General features: G+C 35.7%; 1 protein-coding gene across 1 annotated transcript in view; it reads left to right on the top strand.

Annotated features, from left to right (window-relative positions):
- The window catches only part of LOC131693211 (tyrosine-protein kinase Drl), a 245,305-nt gene that overhangs the window by 159,983 nt on the left and 70,272 nt on the right, over positions 1 to 15,050 (top strand). The gene's annotated exons all lie outside the window — the stretch shown is intronic.

The raw sequence follows: 15,050 nt of genomic DNA, 5'->3' as shown, positions 1-15,050 counted from the left end.
AAACCACCTCTTTGATATCCTGGAATCAAAACATTCTCGGTGAAGTTTTTCAATCAATTCTAATTTGAAGCTATCTTAATTGAGACAATTTTAAATAGAGATTTTTTAAACTACACTGCTATTTAACATTGCTTATATTTTAATAATTACATTTTGTTGATTATACTGACCTTGGTGAACATTAAAAATTGATTTTATTCTTCATCTATATTCCTAATTGATTCCCTCCAGTTTTAATATAAAGATTAAGCACAAGGGATACATTTTCTTTAAAAGGTCTATTCAGATATTATAAATCAATACTACTGCTGCGACTGCTGTGGAGTGATAGTCGACGCCCGCCACGTGATTCTCCTGTGCAGAAAAAACGACGATGCTAGAAGGATGCATGACATAAATTCGACAAGTCTGGGAGCTGCTTCAGGCAACGACGCAGACAGCGAGAAGAAATTGCTAAACTTCCTTAAGGAGTCGAATGTATACAAACAATTGTAAAGTATAGAATTTAACATTAATTGTGAACTGAATTGTACAACATTAAATTAAATGCAAAAACTGACCTTCGACACGAATGTACCGCTCTTTGGTGTAAAGTGTCATAAATAAACAACAACAACAACAAAATTCATCGTAGAAAGCGTGGCTATTTGTCGTGATTGAAACGAAATGTTTCTTTATTTTACTAAATGTTTGTACACAGCAAAAATATTTCGTTAGCCGCGTGATTTCATTTTCGTTCACTGAACAAAATTTTCGTATATTTTTCCATCTGATCTTTTAGGATCGGATTTTAGGATGTTTGACAACATCGATTTTTTATATAAAACAGATCAATCTGGCAAAATCGATGTCAGTTCAAAGTGCTGATCACTATTGAGTACTCGAATGATTGTGATATTTTTTGTTCGTGACATTTACGGAAAATATTTACGAAAGCTACATGCACTCCTGTAGAATTTTTTTGAATTAGTAAAATTGGGATTCTTTAGCAAAAACTGAGATACCGCAAAAAATTGTGTTGATTACGAATCTAGTTCATTAATAGGAAAAATTTGCTATAAACATCTTTCATAGTGATGAGCATTTCGAAAAACATTCAATTTTAGCGGATCGATCTCGCTAATATGAAAAAATTGATAAAGATCGAATGAAAACGGATACAAATATTTTGTTCGTAGAACGAAAATAAAATTGTGCAACTAACGAAATATTCGCGCTATATACAAGCATTTATTAAAATAACGAATCATTTCGATGCCACCACGAAAAATATTTTCCTTTTCTACGATGATTTTCATGCAATGTACACCACATATTTAAAATTACGAAAATGTTCGTTCATCAAGTCGCCATGTTTTTAATTCGTGAATATAATGAATCCAACTATTAACAATACACGAAAATGCTCGGATCAGTGGATGAACCTATTTTTAGCAGATTTAGAAATAAATTAGTTCAGCGATATGAATTTTTTGTGCATGTATTTTTTGGGGATTGTTTGGAAAAAAGTCGATTATATTATGAAGGATCCTCGTAAATGTTAGAAAGACTTTTGCGTTTTTCCTCAAACAATTCGTTCGATTATTGAAACAGATTCGTAAAATTCGTAATGAAAATCAAGGTTTCCGTAGGAGTACGAATGACTTGTTATATATACGAAAAATCGTGTATTTTACGAAAGTGTGCTGTACGAAGCCTATTCGTAGCGGATTTACGAATAGTGGTCGTGTGGTTGTGGACATACATTTTCCGGATACTTTTATTATGTTATACTATATTTCTACTTTGTGGAGAAAATTTTTCAAAACCTATATTTTCTCGACTAAGAAGAAAATTGATTTACATCATATTTGTGGGCAAAGAGCACAAATCATAAATTACAAATTGAACGTTTTAATTTTTTGAAGCAACAACGTTCTAACGTTTCAATATAGGCATGCCGTTTCAAAATTTTCTGCGGGATTTTTCCCGATTTTTTAAACGTGAATATCTGCCGTTGTACTGAATGGAAAAATAAGATTATTACGCTATCTGATTGGAAATATGTACAACAATTTTGTATCCAATTCGGTAGTAGGGGAACTGTGGGTAAGACGGACAGGTGGGGTAAGGCGGACACATGTTTATTTTAGGGATATAACATTAAAACTTCGATTGCATTGTATATGTACGCTATCATTATGGGCAACCTTGAATTATGAAACACTTAGTAGGCCTTGAATACTGCTAAACGTGTACAATTGAAGCAAATATTGATAATCAGTAGTGCAGTTTCGTGCGGATGTAATTTTCAAGTTTCCGATTTTAAGGTTTAGCTATGAAAAAATCAGTTCTTTCGCAGATTTTTTTCCTTTATTTCGATAAAGTAACTCTTAAGTGACACCTTCGTGGAAAATATTAGGTAAGTTTATTTATGCGTGAATAAGTACAAACGTTTAAAAAATATGTGTACTGATGGGGCAAGACGGACAGTCTTGATTAATTCTATTGATTCATCCTTTTATGAATGTCTCACCCGTAGAAACGAAATTAAAGCAGTCAAACGTGGAAAACCATCAAGTTAGCTCACATGCAGTAAACTGCAGGATGAACGTTAATGTGACCGAGGCTCAATACGGAATTCCTAGAACCTGGTAGACGATTTTGGTCAGGTCCCATACTCTGGCTGTGTGTAATCGAGGAACTAATGTTACCAATTACGCATTTAATATATAGTTTTCCAGTTTTGTTGGCTGATCATTGGAACTGATTGTCTAGCTCTCTTTATGACGACGGCAAAAACGATATTAGAAAATACATCATTTGCTTCAACTCTAAATCGAACCCCAAAACGTCATTTTTCACCTCGAATGGAATATATACAAGTAAGAAGAACCACAATCTATTCTAAACATCCGCTAGAAACAGTAAATTTTAATATTTTGCATTGTGATCATCCTTCTTGCAACATGTCCGTCATACCTCCACCATATGTCCGTTTCACCCGCAGTCTGGAAAAAGTGCAGATATTTCTTCATTTTCCAGTTCTTTAAAAATGCTACTTATTGATTTTTGTAATATAATTCCTCTGGGCACTCCAAAGCCAACATATGGAGCTACAACATAGAGTATTACATGTTGACAAAAACATGCTCTTATTATGTTATATTTCAGTATATGCTTAATATGTCCGTCTTACTCCCATTTCCCCTATGTACAATTACTAAAAATAGCGGAAATAATGGATTTTATGAAAGTAGTAATTATCTGATCCATGATTGGTCAGTACAATTCGTTCAAAAAGCAAGCGTTGGTGGGACTGCCTCTTTTTCACCGAATGAACTGCGACGCGTATAAAAAGGGAACACAAGAAAAATTCGTTAGTTTGTGTTCTGACGTTGTAAGTGTAGCAGCTGCTGCGTTTCATGTCAGCTCACATTCTTTGATGGTAGGTAATAGATACAATGACTGCCGCCAGGTGCTGATAGCATTTCATTTTAATCATGAAATGACGTGCCAGTTTCAAGCATACACGGAAGATACAATGATGACACACCACAGAAAAAGCAGAAAGCCTATTCTTTCAGAACTGAATAAATGGATTGGCGATGGGGTGGTTTAGTGCGAGAACCGCGCTCTCTTGTTCTTTAAATTATATGTGGCGTCAGGTGCGTGTACAGATAAATTCACCAAGGCGCGCGTTCCAGAGTGCACCGTGGTGAATTTATCTGTGTGTTTCCTCTGGCAAGCCGTAGTGCGTACTGGTTTTTCGTTGTGTAAAGGGTACAGTTTTGGCTTATTAGATGCTGACATTATGATTTTTTGTTGATGATTTGACACGAGTTACTTCGGAAGTTTATTTACGAGTTTATAGAGCATTTTTGGACTACCAGGGGAAACTTAAAATACTCGGTCCTCGGAGCAAACGGAGAAAAAGTTTTACGTATCATCATGCTATAAACACATTTTCCATAAAACAGATTAATTGTATCCACATAGAGCCCGGCTTATTTTGTGTGCGGCTAAATGACGCAATGTGCATTTTATTTTTTATGAAAACATGGGATAAAACGCGCCTCCTAAAGAAATATGATCATAGTTTAGCTATAGAACATAAATTGGGAGAATTTAATAAATATCATTCAACCAACATTTCCCCCTGTAATCGCAATCATAACGCTTTTAGAAATGCTCAAAATTTTAATAATTCACAACAACAACGGAACAAAAAGTTGGTTGGACTAACACGTAATTTTGTTTTTTGTCCAAATTTCACAAAAGTGTAGCTTTAAATCGTGTTAGGTTATGAGTAAAGCCATGTCAAGTGATCCTCGAATTTTTCGCAAAATCACCGATCTTCATGAGGTATATTTTATTGTATAGTGATTGTGGTGATTAGCTTTTGGTATAAATATTTCGTTACAATTCCTCTTTTTCTTTAAGATATTAACCCTTAAACTTTATTGCATGATAAAATTGAAAATTTTATATGTCAAAAACTACCAAATAGAATTCAATGAATTTTCGCACACTTATGGAATGATATTTGCACTATCTTATAAAATATTTCTACTTTATAATTGTGTGAATAACGGTACTTTGCATCTATTTAAAATTTTCAATTGTATTTTTTCTTGTGTTCCTCACGCTAAAACTTTTCAAAACGTATGTCAAATTATGCGGCAATCTTTCACCTTCAATAATCTGAATTGATAATTTTTCATTTTTGTTCCTATCGAGAGTTATGGAAGAATTTGTAACAGTGCGCTCTTTCAACGCACGGCCCACTTTGATGCAACCCGCGAAAAGGTACATATTGGCAATGCCGCTCGTCGCAACGTCCAAATGCGCATCGCTTTGAAGGAGCGTATCTCGTGTTCAAAATTGGCATCTCTGAGATTAAAACAAAAAGACAAGCTTTTCTTTATGGATAATTGAAAGTAATGTTTTCTGAGTAATTCGCATGCTCTTTAGCGTTATTATATTGTTCAGGAGTTATTTAATTTTCTGTCACTCAATACCTCGGACAAGCGCGCTCTTATGTTACCAGCCGATGAGCAAAGTTGAGCAGTGGGCATGTTTTAACCTGCGTTGACATATTTTTCGCAAATTGACATACTTCACCACGTTTTATTTTCAGTTGGTTCTGTCTGAGAGGTAGCACGGAATATTGTGAATCTTTTCTTAAATCCACATAGCGACTTTTCAGCCATGCGCCATCGGGTCGTGCGTTAAATTACGCGCTCATTTAATTTGCATCAGTTCTAGTGAGAAAACTTTTTGACGTTTGTTTTTGTTTCTATCGCATTTGGGTGTTTTTGCAATATAGAGACAACTCGACGAAAAGCTATATTATCTCAAGATAGACAATATTTGCTCAAAAAAATTCGATTGTTTTATGTTATAAATATGGGTCGATCACACGAATGATGCATTCCGTTAAAAAATTTCATAAATATGTTCGTCGTATCTTGCTTTTGTGGCATCCATGTGGAGTGATAAATTTAAAAATTATATTGGTCAACACATGTGTAGCATATGTCGTAATGGGCGCAAAAAATACAACGAAAATAAATATGGACATGAACAAAACACAATTTTCGTTAAATTTTAAATTTTACATGCCATGTTTATAGTAATGGGTTCCTCTATAACGCGTTTAAAATATAGGAAAATTCACACGTTTAATTTTTCTTCTTATAATGTTTGCCAAAGTAATGGAAATGGAATATTCGATGACTCAACAGGTACATGCGGACAACTGTAACGATTATTTTGAAATAAAGAACGTTGATGATTAATTGAAATTCGACAAAAATAAATAATATCTTACCAGAACTTGGAGAACCACCAATTAACAGAATTAACAGAAGAAATAGTGATAATAAACCCCAACATTGATGCGATTGTACAACAGATTTTATGTAAACTTTTTTCAAAAGACACATCGTTGCTTAAAGGTAATATCACTCGGTGAAAATAAAAACGTGAAATAAAATGCTGTTGGAATAAGATTTTTCATTTTCATATATTAATGTTGTAGACTAAAAAATAATTTGGATATAACGTAGACGTATTTTGACTAACAAAAGTGTATTTAAAGATGTTAATTGTTAGTAACGTTAAATTATAATAATAAAAAATATATTAAACAACTATAATTTTTGTTGTGTACTTCTGTAAAAAAAATTTTACGCATCTCAAAATATCCGAAAAAAAATCACCTTCGATAATCCGTATTGAAAAGTTTGCCCTTTTGCGCTAATCGAGAGATGTGGTTTCTTTTAGTCATGCGATGCGCACTTCCCACGCGATGCGCATTCTGACGTAGCGACGTGCGACGTTGCCAATATGAACGTTCTCGCGGGTTGCATCAAAGTGGGCCGTGCGTTGAAAGAGCGCACTGTTACAAAATCCTCCATAACTCTCGATAGGAACAAAAATGAAAAATTATCAATACAGATTATTGAAGGTGAAAGATTGCCGGATAATTTGACATAAGTTTTAAAAAATTTTAGCATGAAGAACACAAGAAAAAATACAATTGAAAATTTTAAATAGATGCAAACTACCGTTATTCACACAATTTTAAAGTAAAAATATTTTTATAAGATAGTGTAAATATCATTCCGTAAGTGTGCAAAAATTCATTGAATTATCTTCAGTAGTTTTTGAGATATAAAATTTACAATTTTATCATGCAATAAAGTTTAAGGGTTAATAACTTAAAGAAAAAAAGGAATTTTAACTAAATATTTACACCAAAAGCTATTCACCATAGTCGCTATACAATAAAATATACATCATGAAGATCGGTGATTTTGCGAAAAATTCGAGGATCACTTGACATGGCTTTACTCAGTAGCATTCTGCACCACTGTGCGTTGTCTAATAGAATTCTCACAGTCTTCGCGCACTTCTCGAGCACAATTTCCCTCATTACGAAGGTGTAAAATATCATTTAATTCGAATCGCTTTTCTTCGGCCCACTGAACGTCAAAACTCAAACTATTCACTGAATGTTAGCGTTGATTTCGCTCCTAAGGCTGTTAGAAGTCTGAAAATTATAAATAAAAAAATGTGAACAAAACGCGATAGTTTAAGCTGTTTGGATGTGCCAACACCTCAAATATGGAAATTTTGGAGCGTTTTACTTGAAATAGCATGCGGCAGCACCATCTGAAGGACAATATATGTACTAGAACCCAAAGCACGACCATAAAATTTGCGACTTTTGGCCAGGTTTTTGGGCAAATCCGCCACTGTGCACCGCGTCATTTTTCATAACGATGCAATTAAAAAATATATGAAAAAGGTTGAACTAAATTCATCTATGCACTTTGTAGAACTTAAATAAAAGAATTTAGATCCACTTACATTTATTATGCAATCACTGTAACAATTAGAAATGTCCTGTAGTCAATGATGCACAAAAGTCAAATCAAAAGTTGTATAAACACGCTTTTTGTCGTATGAGTATCTCAATGTAGACAAATAAAATGCTTTTATACCACCATTATGATTATTTTCGATGCTCTACACGACAACATTGATATTAGTTCGCGTAGTGCTTCTGATTTTCGGTAACAGAGGGGGGTCGGGTTTACCCAATGGTGAGCTCAAACACCTACCCTATAGTGGATTCAGGCTACAAAATATTACCGGCATAAAATAAATTAACAAGACTCCATTTTCATTGATAAAAATAGCCATACTGTTCGGACGATTTCAGCAGGGTGAAAATGTGCGAAAAGAAGAATGCCGAAGGAAAAATAAGAAGCCAATTGTCACGTCTGGTCTTAGTATCGACCCACTCTTGACTCGATTCCTAATCCCACCAGGAGTACTTACTCTAAATTTGAAGCAAATCGGACAAGACTGGCTATCGGACCAAGGTGTTTAATGTTTGCATGGGCTTTTTCGACTATTTATATGGAGAATACCCTCTAAATCGCATTTTCACCACTAGATGGCACTGTATGCATCAGATTATCGCGGCAAGTGAAAATAAGAAAGATAATTTAATTGTGTACAACATTGTTGTGTGGTACAATCTGAGGTACTCAGACAGTGTATTGTATGCTGAACATAAAATGACAATCATCCCAGAGTGCAAGCTCAACACACTCATCGTTGCAACCGCTATTACAACCGAGGGATTGCCCTTCCTATGATGATTCTCAGGGATAGACCGTTCCAACATCAAATTATGGTCTTGTCAAATTTTGGTCTTGTCAAACTGCAAATGACGTGAAAACCCAAGATGATACCAGATAAGGTATAGGCATACGTAAAGCGAGAGTTTTGGTTTTACCATTGGCAACATCTATATTGCGTAAATACTGCTTTACTTCCAGAAAAAAAGAAGTTATTAAAATCAAAATAAATTAAAACAATGTTTTGCATATAGAAACTAGTGCTTTCAGCCTTTTTGAGGTTCTCAAGGCGTTTGCCACCAATAATATTATTGTACACACATGCATGCACCTTATGCAGATTATCTTGAATCTGTTTTGCGCTTGTCAAATCTGCCACTCTTCTTATTCTTATCCAGACACGCTCTTCTTCCCTTTGGGGCAGACCCTCGATTACAACACCCTCTTTCGGCTTCCAGCCTTCAAGCAGGTAAGACGTGTGGAAACATAGTTTGCTGAGTGGTCCTGAGTGCTGTTATTTCCTGCAACATAAATTGCAAACCAAAAAGAGACCAGTTAGAACAGCTAGTGCGGAAAGTTTAGTGAAAGTGAAATTCTAATGTAAACCAGAGAAGAGAAGGGCCACTCAAAATCAAAACTTCTCACAATTCTTTTTAAAATCACTAGCGGCACGTGTTGTAGAAGCCCTGCAAAATACACTGTTAATCAACACATTAGTTCAAAATTATACGACGTTACTGGTATAAAATATCTAGCAAATTCATCCCCGATAATCCGACAAGTGGTCAGAATATGTTCTACCAAATAAAAATTGTCATGCAATAATTAACCCAGCTTTCAAATATTAACTGCGCAACGGATATTTTACTTTAAAAAATAACCAATCTTTTTCCATCGAAAAACGAAAGTTTTAATGTGAAAGTATGTAAGTATGTTTAAATATCGAAACTTTTGACTGCACAGTTAATGCACTGCCCAAGAAAGATTTTCAATGGATATCTTCCCAATGGTTATTGTGTGTCCTTTCTTTTGAGAACCACCAAGCAAGGACATTAAATTTAAATACAAATAGCATTTTGTTAGCCAGCCATTTTCCTTTTCCAGGATTCGATATAAGTTTTTTGGTCCTTATAAAAGTGGAGGAAATTAGTTTATAATTATTTTCAATCTTTAATATTGGGGTCTGCTTTGTATAAATTCTCATGAGTATCTTTTAATTTTTACGAAATGTCACCAAGGTCTGTAAACCATGACAATCGTTCTGACTACTCACCAGTGCTGCCACAATTAAACCTGTACTGGGAGTTGAAAATTCTTCGTATTCTGTACCAACACAATGACAAACAGAATCATTTTATATAATTATTTTTCATTCGAGATAGTGATATACTGAGTTGGTTTCGCCAGAAACCAGTCAAAACTACGGTGTGTTCTACTAAAATTTCCGAAAAATCTATAAAAAATTGAAATATTTCCAAAAATCTGTGGAAATCGGTGAAATTTTCATCAAAATGTTAAAAATCTGTCTTCTGAAAAAAAGAAGCTGTGACCAAAAATCAGGCAATCTATGAGACGTTTGTTTGACAACTCAGTGGAGGGTTTTGTAACAAGTTTGTTTTGTTTTACTCCTGCAAACACAAACATCTTTCATTAGTTCCGATTCGTTTGATGTTGGATCGAATCAATGGTTTTGTCGGACGTTGTGCCCAGCAAAGCGGAGTAACGTCAGAAGAAACAATCAAGAAATAATCAGCTGATCCAACACGTCTCATGGATTACCTAATTGTTAAATAAATCTGTGACATTAAAGAAAAATTTGTGAATGTGCAACCCTGGCTGGGGCTTGTATTGACATTTGGATGCGAGATGTGACCAGAGTGTATGTAAGGAGAGTGAAGACAACTGTCATGATTATCTGTCAGTAATATTCCAAACGAACAAATGATCTCTCAAAATACATGGATTTGTCTCGTTTGGAATGACATTGACAAATAATCATTGTTCCAATTTTGACAGTGTCGTCACTCTCCTTATATGCACTCAGGATGTGACAAACTTGTATTCAGCAAATCAAATGAAGCCTATGGGTGCTTACAGAGTGGCGGCGAGAAGCTAAGCTGGGGCTAGGGCTGACATTAGAATGCGAAAAACCTGCTTGCTGCAAACCAAAGGGATGATGTCAGAGTGAAAGCCGAGCAGCGGCACCGGCTACTTGCTTTTACACTGACAGGTTCCATTTGATATGCTGCAAGCAGGTTTCTGGCATCTCGCATCCTACTGTCAGTACCACCCAAGTAACCCATAAGCATTATAACGTAGCCCAATATCTGCTTTAGATCCACATATAATGCTGTCTTGAAGAGCCGTGAAGCCTGATATTATGCTGGTGTTAGGCCAGAAAAGGAGAAATATAGTGCTATTACTGTGCATAGATTGACAGCTCGTTTCTGCAGTACTAATGCTATTAGCATTAGCTTCAGTTGGCTGTCATTGTCCGCCATGGTTTTAAAATCATTTCTTATGTTTCCTTTCGGTATGATGAGCAAAAGGGAAAAATTTTAAAATAAAATGTTCTGCTTAAAACCGTAATTGACTCTCTTCTAATGTATTGTAATGAATATCCTTAATGTGTTTTCGTTCTCACATGATATGAATGTTTCACGAAAATTACCTTTAGTATGTCTTGAACTGAGGTACCTAGCCTCGTCCTTCACGGTAAGTGCGCTGCGTTTGCTTCCTAGACAATATTGCATATGTTCGATTGAAATGAAATATGCCCAATATAATCTTCAAGAAGAGTTGCATAACAAATAAACCCATAGCATTATAATAGCATTATATCGGCTTTTTATTTGCTCTATAATGGCAGTAAATGCACTTGTAAAGCTTGCATGCTTTAAAGATCCTTGAAGCATCTACGAGTTATATCAGCTTTATATACGCCATATAGAGAGCCAGTGATAATGCTATATGTCGGTTGCGCTATTATGCATTATTGATGCTAATATAGAGCTTTATTGCATTGTTAAAGCTGTAAAGGGGTTTCAATGCAACATTGGTGCAAATGTATAATCAATATAGTGCAATGGCTTAATGCTTATGGTTACTTGGGCAGCACATACAAAGTTTCTCGCCGCCACTCTGTAAGCGACCTATCACAGTAAACGCAAGCAATCCGCGCAGATCCGCTCGGCTTTCATTAGGTTTGTTTCAATACACGGTTCTTGCTCCTAGTTGCTCCGTAGCAAACAGGAACAAAAAAACTTGCTAATTTTTAATTCGGTTTGCTACTAGAAGTAGAAAAGGAGAAGAAGTACTTCCAGTTTTTCCTATGTACTGTAACAAACCTATTTTGACATCAATCCTTTGATTTGCTGCAAGCAAGTTTCTGAAATCCCGCATCCTAATACCAGTGCTAGCTCCAGCTCAGTTTCTCGCCATCACTCTATCAGCGGTCTAACTCAACATTTATAACCTGATTACTGGTATGCATCGTAGTGTTAAATTATTTTCCCTGTCGTGTCAAAAAAATGTGTACCAAACTGTACTTTTTACAAAAATATGTTATCCGTATCGTACAGAATTTGTACCAAAAATACTCGAAAAATCTGTACCTTTCTAGATAAATATGTACTTGTGGCATCGCTTCTACACACTTTTCAGTTCTGCGTACCGAGAAGCTGTTATTAATCAGTTACTCAGCAGTCAAGTTAAGGATTTTTTCTAAAATAAATTTAAAAATAGTTAAACTGTTCGAGAAAACAACTTAAGACCGACGATGGCTTGTATACGTTCATTGGGTCATTAAGCCATATGCTGTTTTCGATTTTTTCCGATGCAGCTGACGTTTTATCGAACCTTTTTTTTATTTTTTTGTTCGAAAAATTACAAATATTTTTTTACAAAATTGAATTATCACGACAAAATCTTCCATTGGATTTCCTAATATGTGCTAAGTGCTCTTGTGACCTTAAGTACTCACATTAGCTGTCACTGCATTAGATTGGAATTCAGAAAAAAAGTTTACTTCTTCAGCTTAATTATCACAAGTAATATTTATGACAAATGGAAAAATCCACCACCCATGCGGAAGATCACGTTCCACTAGTTAGAAAGAGGGCGCTGCAATCATGTGCTGTTTAGCAAAGGTTCCTTACGAGTTACTCTTCAATATGCAAAATTAATAAAAGCGGACCAGGTAATCAGAGAACATTCCGTTGAAACTGGATGATTCTCCGGACGCCCCGCAAAAATAACAGATAATGTCGTTTTAGAAAACGAGCGTTCAATGATTACATACAGCAATAAGCATAATATCAATCAGAAAAGTAAAATCTATGATACGAAACGCAATAATACATTTTCTGTTGTTTACTGTACGCTTTAGCGAAGCTCTACCTTACCGCCTGCAACGATTTATACGAGCCAGTCTCAAAAGTTATACTAGTTGAAACGTCATACGGGTGCACTCTCAAATCAAACCAAGGAAAACCAGCAACAAATCCGATTCGCTTTTGTGAGAACTTTCGTAATTTTTTTTGTTCGAAGTGGTACTTCTCTTCTCTGCTTTACTCTTATGCAATTATTAGCTTTTCAAAACAATTGTTCTTTTTTAGATTAGAAAGATGGGTAGGTAATGTCAACGACATTACCAAAATGAAGTAGCATATATATTAAGTTGTTAATACGAATGCTGAATTCTGAAAGGTTTTATTAAAATAAGTTATTTCGGTATTTCTAATGGAAATAGCGAAATAACGCTACAAGTATATACGATTCTCTACTGTTGCCAAATGAATTGTTTCACTCTCATTAAATGCTATTTTCAGGGTTACCATATGAGGATAAATATGTTGGAATATTTTGGGTTTCGATATACGTGTACCGATATTTCGGTATTTCCATTAGAAATCACGAAATAGCTGGTTTTAATATATCCTATCAGAAGAGTCAAAATTGTAGCATTCGCATTAACAGCCTAAAGTGTATTCTACTTCACTCCGGTTATGTCTCTGACATTACCCACCCATCTTTTTTTAATTTCATCTCTATGGGTAAATTTTGGTCATGTTCTGCTTAAAAAGATTTTGATTTTTTTTTTTAATTGGTTTCGCAATATCGTCTCAAGAGATTTTTAATGATTAATCATAAATCTCGGTATACATTTATTTAATAGATCTTCCGAATTAATGAAAATAGTGTCCACTGTTGCTGATGCTGGAACCTAAGTAAAGGATTTATATCCTGACAAAAAAACGATCCCATCGCTTGAGGTTTTCGATCAACCACTCTAAAAGGGATCATTGCTTTAAGCTTTTAATTAATTTTCCCCAGCCCAATACGGTAACCAACAATAGACTTCCCCACATCCCAGTGACATGTGTCATTGTATTGCCTCCATCACTCATTTCCTGTATGGGCATACACAATATGACACCTAGACATAAAGAATCCCGAATTTATTGTTTGCGATATCACAACGGCGCCAGCTCAGCCAGGAAAATCCCCGCCAGCAGACAAACGAGGCAGCAGGGAGAGGAATTCCTCCGATCCCTGTATCAAATTAAAGCCTTTTCATTCCTCGATGTCATTAACAGAAAACAGAGCAAAGCTGCTTTACTCGTCGAAAGCAAACCTTTTGAACCGGGACCAGGATGGGACGAAGCGTTAGAAAAGCTGTTGGATGGTGGGGAAGCTTTAGATTTCAACCAAAACATCCAAACACACAAACCGGGCCAGCTTCGGGTGAACCTTTTGCTGAAAAACATACTTCCTTGTTGCGTGTGAATAGAAAAGGACCACCGCAGCAATGTGATGGGACCCGACCGGAGCACGGTGAAAATTCGAAAGGTGGAAAACTAAACCCATCTGCTGCTGCTAGCGCTGCTTACAGAGAAGAAGGAAACTGTTGCCTGGCTGGCCCCCACGGGTGAAAATTTGCAACGTTTTCCACACCTGGCCAAAATGGAAAGTTAGAAACGAGTCCGATGAAATACCACTCTTCGGAGCAGAGAAAAGGGCTTGGAAAACAAAAGACTCAGGTGTCGGACTGGTATTTCACTCGTAGGTGTGGTGTGCTGGAGTGCAGTCAAAGGTGAGAGGATAAATTTTGGCCGAGAATGAAAAGAAAGCATTGTGTTGGAAATGAAGTGCAAACGGCGTATAATCGCACGGAGAGTTGAACAGGACCAGGGGGCTTGTATTTTGTGCTTGATTAACATAAATTTTGAGAAATGTTATTCCGAACAAGACATGGTGGTTTAGAGGTGATGGCAGTGCCGTCTTTACGTTTCGTTAAGGGGCTCCCGTTTTTTGAGCTTTAAAAAAGTGAACCGTTTTTGAGTCTTTACCTGTGTCAGTCACATATATCATCGCGATATTTTTTATTTTTCATATTTTATACTCAGTTGATTTATATAACACGAAATAAAAACCAGTTCTTTCGAGTAGTCCAAATTAATTTTGGAACAAAAAAATATGCATATTTTCGTATTTCGGCCAATTCTATCGATGAGTTGGGGCAAAATTAGTAAAAAGGTTCGGTCAGGGTTATTCAAATAACATTGGAAGTATGTGAAACCAAACCCCACAACGTTACGGATTTGTAATTTTTCCTACAAAACTGATGAAAGTCGTACTTATAATCATATTGTATGCTGGCAATGGAAGACATCTCATATTAATTATATAAAAAAATAATTAACCTCCAACAGATCGTTCTCTCGTGTACAATTCATCACCGAGAAACGCCTCCAGAAATACAAACCCCTTGTTACTCGTCGACAAGCAATTTCCATCACACAATCACCCATCGCAACTGGCAAGCGAAGAGTTTGTGACGACCGAAATTAATAGATTACATTTTCAACAGCACTTTCAACTTCAGCAAAAATATCGTCGTGCATCAATGACTCA

Source organism: Topomyia yanbarensis, chromosome 3 (genome assembly GCF_030247195.1).
Source record: "Topomyia yanbarensis strain Yona2022 chromosome 3, ASM3024719v1, whole genome shotgun sequence".
NCBI lineage: Eukaryota > Metazoa > Arthropoda > Insecta > Diptera > Culicidae > Topomyia > Topomyia yanbarensis.
Note: the sequence above shows the minus strand (reverse complement) of the source record. Positions and strands in the feature narration are given on the sequence as shown.